The sequence below is a fragment of the Zingiber officinale genome, chromosome 7A (genome assembly GCF_018446385.1).
Source record: "Zingiber officinale cultivar Zhangliang chromosome 7A, Zo_v1.1, whole genome shotgun sequence".
In the NCBI taxonomy this organism is placed as follows: domain Eukaryota; kingdom Viridiplantae; phylum Streptophyta; class Magnoliopsida; order Zingiberales; family Zingiberaceae; genus Zingiber; species Zingiber officinale.
Genome location: NC_055998.1, coordinates 70,113,141 through 70,119,035, shown reverse-complemented (window position 1 = coordinate 70,119,035; position 5,895 = coordinate 70,113,141). Strand labels below are relative to the sequence as shown.

General features: G+C 39.8%; 1 non-coding gene across 1 annotated transcript; it reads right to left on the bottom strand.

Moving 5' to 3' along the window:
• Positions 1-2,216: 2,216 nt before the first annotated feature.
• On the bottom strand, positions 2,217-2,322 carry LOC122003153. The gene has a single exon (XR_006117822.1). It is a non-coding gene; the product is annotated as a small nucleolar RNA R71 (small nucleolar RNA).
• Between the last annotated feature and the right edge of the window lie 3,573 nt (positions 2,323-5,895).

Sequence of the window (5,895 nt, the reverse complement as noted above, 5' to 3'; positions counted from 1 at the left end):
AGTATCATTGGATCGGTCAATAGATCGATCCAAAGTCTCTGTTGGTTTTAGAGCTTCCCAGCCCTAAACCCTAATGTTTTCCTGGTCCAGAGAACGAGCTACCGAGCCCTCTCTGACCTAGTCTGGAGAACAAGCTACCGAGCCCTCTCCGACTTCCACGTCCGGTCCAGAGACCGAGCTACCAAGCCCTCTCTGACCTAGTCCGAAGAACGAGCTACCGAGCCCTCTCCGACTTCGTCCGGTCCAGAGAACGAGCTACCGAGCCCTCTCTGACCTAGTCCGGAGAACGAGCTACCGAGCCCTCTCCGACTTCGTCCGGTCCAGAGAACGAACTACCGAGCCCTCTCTGACCTAGTCCGGAGAACGAGCTACCGAGCCCTCTCTGACTTCGTCCGGTCCAGAGAACGAGCTACCGAGCCCTCTCTGACCTAGTCCGAAGAACGAGCTACCGAGCCCTCTCCGACTTCGTCCGGTCCAGAGAACGAGTTACCAAGCCCTCTCTGACTTTGCGTGTCAAGTATCCGTACTTGGACTTTTCCTCTCCACATGATCAACCTTGATCATTAATCAGTCTGAGTTTAATTAATATCTGATACAAACTTAAATCAGTGTCAACTTCAAAACAACAGCCAGGTCAGACTGTATTAACACTCATATCAAGGGTTGTATGTTCTTCTTTATGTTTTGGGGTTGTTCTTCCCCCACAATGGAGTAGACGTCCACTTCTAGGATTAGGGAGTATTTATAATATGATGGAGATGTAGAACTATGTAGATTCACTTTGTTTCTATACGATGACTTGTCAATTCTTGTTCATGCTTGTGTGAGATGTTTATATTTCTATTCTTTGATTGATTGATGTGAAGGATTGTTGATCCCGCAAAGGGGATACCTTGGAGCATATTGACCAAGGTACCCTAGTGACAGGGGTAACCCTTTCCGGACGTCTAAGACGTTCCCTCAAAAGGAGAAATAATCCCTTAGCAACTGCTGCTCTCATAAAGAGAGTGCTCTATCGTATACCCGAGGGGCCCTAGTGACAAGGGTAACCCATTCACAGACATCTAGGACATTTTCTTGAAAGGAGAGGCAATTCCTCCATAAGGAAGTAGGTAATCGTACCGAACCTCTACCCTTATCCTTATTGTTCTTTACTAGATATGCATCCCAGTGATCTACCGAGGCGCCTCGTGACAGGGGGGTTAACCGTTACAGGATTTCACAGGGAACGTCTCTACGTGATACTTAGGGATAATGGCCAATCTAACTTCCTACAAGAACATTGATATAGAGGATGGAAACTAAGCAATCTATGTAGTATCTCCTAGTATTACAATGAAACCGAAATCCTAGAATCCATCTCCCGAAGCTCATTCCATCCAAGATCAGTTCTTTCTCTTTCTCTCATCCTTCTCTTCCCCTTTTCAATCACCCTCGTTAGTTTGCAAATGCCAAAGCCAGCTTTTGACCGTCTAGATAACTTACCTTGCGACATCTCTAGTGCTTAATCAACAGTCCCTGTGGATTCGATATTTTTATTACTGATGACGAAACCGTACACTTGTAGTTGCGTAACAAGTTTTTGGCACCGTTGCCGGGGACTATTCACATTAACATTAGTAGATTAGCAATTTAGTTAACCTAGACTTGTGAATAGTTTTTGTTTTTTTATTTTAAATTACAATCTGTTTTCCATATACATAATCAAAAAAAAAAAAATCTGCATTTTTTTCCTAGCAATTTAAATTCTGCATTTTGTTTCTTGTTTTTCATATAGCATTTCATTTCTTATCTTTAATTCTTCATTTTTATTTTTACTAATTTTATTTCGATGAGCACTAACATGTCAAGCAGGGCCTTAAGAGATTTCTCGACACCTATTTCTGTAAGATTTATGTCTCCCATTGTGCAGCCTCATATTAAAGCGGAAAATTTCCAACTAGACCCAGAGTTAATTTCCATGATACAAGTTCACAAATTTAGAGGAAAAGTATCAGAAAGTCATTATTTGCATCTTCAGACATTTCTAGAGCTTTGTGATATGGTGAATTGTGAAGGAGTATCAGCAGATGCAGTTCGGTTGATGACATTTCCCTTTAGCATCAAGGATAAAGCAAGGACTTGGTTATATTCTCTCCATCCTCAAAGCATCAAAAGTTGGGAACAATTGGGGCAGCAATTTCTGAATCATTTTTTCCCTCCAAGCAGAACAATCTACATGAGGAGTTGCATCACAAATTTTGCTCAGGTGTATAGAGAATCATTATTTGAAGCATGGGATAGATTCAAGAGTCTACAAAGACAGTGCCCTCATCATAGTTTGGAGAAATGGCTGATTCTACACATATTCTATAGGGGAGTTTCTTTTTCAGATAAGTGCTTGTTAGATTCATCGCTGGAGGTTCTTTTATGGACAAGAGTATAGAAGAAGCTTATACATTGATTGATCAAGTGGCATTGAACCTCCATGGATGGTCGAGCAAAGTTGAATGGAATCTCCCTCAGAAATTCAAGAAGTACAATCCATATATACGAGAGAGCCTGTCAAACAAAATGCAATTCAACCACCTAAGAATGTTGAAATTCAGAAGTCACAGAATGAGGAGTTCAAACATTTGGGGGCAAGGATTGAGAGCATAGTTTCAAAATGGTTCAAAGAAGATCCCCCTTCTACACAAATAAGATCTAGTGAAAATTGTAATGATATTAAGTTGAGGGGCGGCAAGAATCATGAAGAACTTCTGAAAAATGACTTGTATAGAATTGAGGAGAAGAATAATAGAAGATCACAAGATCTCAGTTTCATTACTCCAGGAAGTTCACAAAGCCCACATGTACCCTTCCCTCAATGATTGATCACACCAACATTAGATAAGCAAATTGGACCTCCTCCGCAAGCTCAAAGGGAATATGGAGAAAAGGAAGTACCTTTCCCAAGACCTTCACTAAAGGTTCCTTTTCCACAAAGGCTAGTGGGGGTCAATGAAAATGAAGACTTTGGCAAATTCTATGACACCAATATGGTTGAGTGTAGATTTCTGGATGTATATGAATATGAGGACTCTTCATATGAGGATTGTGATGATAATGCAGTGGATAACAAATTTTCAGATCTACCTTCTGGGTTTACAAGGTGTTATGATGAAATTGAATTTTCATATGATGAATGTATTGAGGTAGATCAACTTTAAAATGCAAATGAAGTCAATGATCCTCCTATAGTTGATTCTCTTGTTAAAGATGTAGATGTTGGTTTATTTTTCAATGCTTGTGTTGATGATAATGATTTGGAAGAATGTGTAGGGAGCTACATTGTGGAAGTAGCATCTCAAGGATCACCTCCTTCGTCCACACAACCCTTAAAGGTAAGAATTGCAAGGGTTGAACATGTTGTGGACCAATGTGTAGGGACTCATGTAGATATGGGTGAGTCCCAAGAATCACCATCTATTGTATCACCAACACTTGAGCTAGAGCTAGACCCATCAATTGATTCAGAAGAGGTCACATCGACATGTTTAGAAATTTCAGGTATCTCTCAGCAAAATAAGGTTAGTATTTCTTGTGATCTTTTGGAAAATTTTATAGAGGTATCTATCATTGACTTTGTTGGATGTGATTCAATTTTTATTTCTTATCCTGCTTATCTTAATATGGTTATGGCTCTATCTTATCTAATACGTTTGTGGGAGATTTGTATTTTCTTTGCATATGCAGATTTTCATGGGGCCTATAATTGGAAGCTCGATCTGAACCGTCTTCGATCACCTGAAAGAACTTCAAACAAGACGAAGATGGAGAGAGTTATACTTTACTTTGTAGCTCCTTTGATGAAAGCTCTCTCCATAATAAGAGCCCTTGGTAAGAGGATTCTAAAATATCTTACCCCTCCAAGATCGAGATTTCGATGAATCTAATAACGTGGTCGAGCTAATGACCTTAAACAAGCGCTTCTTGGGAGGCAACCCAAGTTCATTTTCCTTGTTTTCTTTTTAGTTCATTTTTACTTCATTGATAATAAATCATACCCTCTACTTAATTTTTCTTATCTATCTTATTTTTGTAGATTTTAAAGTTGTGGAGGAATGTGAGCATTGGATAGAGGAGTATCTTCAAAAACATGAATGTCTCATCACTTGGTAACTTCTCTTACTTTAAATTTCCTCCACATTGTTTTTAGTTTTCATTGAGACAATGAAAAGTTTAAGTCTAGGGGGATGCATTAGATGCATTTAGTTTAGTTCAGTTTTTACTTATTTCTTTTTGCTTAGTAGTTGCATTCTACATCATATTATGATTGCTTGTTCCTTAATGCAAAATACTAGCATGTTTATTCTAGATTTTATGTGGTTCATGTGCTAGAATGTTTAGTGATCTATCTTTTTCTATCTATGATAGCATGAAGTGAGCAATGTTTTTACTATAAGAGTTTAAGTATTAGTCTTGTTTTAGGATCTCTATACACTATGCCTATTTTTGATGGTTGATAACTCTAAAATAGTCATGATTGATAGAATTAGACTAGTACTTGTGTTTCTATGGTGACCTCTCAACTACATTTTAGTTACTGGATAAACTCAGATTATGTAAGCTCATTTGGAAAAATCAATCTCAAAAAAATAATAAAAAATTAAAAAAAATGAAGGTTTGTTCAAGTTTGATACTTTGCAAACATTCAAAGAAAAAAAATGAAAAAAAATAAAGGATAAAAAACAGTTGTTGTGAGTGGAAACTAGCAATTCACCCCTTTGAGACCGAGTTAGGTTACTGGGGAAATGAATGTTATGTTTCTCTTGATACTGAGTATTCCTTTGAGACCTTGTGTAGACGATGCATGGCATTTTTGAGGGGAACGAACCTTGCGTGTGGCAGGTAAGTGTCTATCGCCGGAAGCAAAAGGAACACAATTTTATGACGACTTAACTAGACTTAGGGATTGAAACTTGATAAATCAAGGCCACTTTCGCACTGAACATGGAGGACTACTACTTATGTCATACTCAAACTACTTTTGTATCTTGCTCACCAATGAAATCATTTGATAGAATTAGATTGACTCGCTAGAGATTATGATGCACTGTTTAACCACATGAATCTAGATTACGAGTTTTGCTTGAGGACAAGCAAAGGTTTAAGTTTGGGGGTGTGATATGCGTAAATAATATGATCGTTTATGCATGTTTTGATGCACATTCACTTGCTTTATACGTATTATTCCTTGCATGATCACCTCTTTTAACATGTATTCACCATATATACTCTTTTGTTCGGATATCTTCTCTTTGTTTGATTTTATGTTGACAGGGATAACTTTTGGAGCGAAAACGGTGAATGTCGATGCACCAGGACAAAGCAGAGAGCACGGCAGTGCAACCTTGCACGGCCGTGTGGCCAATCCAGAGAGGGATCAGAGCACGGCTGTGCAACCCTGCACGGTCATGCCTCACCACCAGCAGCCAAGCAAGGTATGGTCGTGCAACCATGCACGGTCGTGCCCCCATGACAGTGGCCAAGCAGCACATGGCCGTGCCAAATGGCACAGCCATGCCAACAATCCAGTGGAGAGAAAGGTCATGGTCGTGTGAATCCACACGGCCGTGTGACCTCAGCAGAGACGAAGAAGGCCACGGTCATGTGACTCAACCCGAGAGGAAGCCGTGTGAGGCCGTGTGGATTCCACACAGCCGTGCGACGAAGAACGCAGGCAGTGCCACGCCAAAACAGAGCCGTGCTGAATTCTGGGTAGATTGCAAACCGATCGTAATTTGGCCATAACTTTATGCTCTGTTGGAGTTTCGGGGCATTCTTTATACTGAAATGTAGCTAACTTCATGATCTACAACTTTTCTTCAGATCCAACAGAGAGAAAGTATTGTCTGCCCATACTAAATCGCA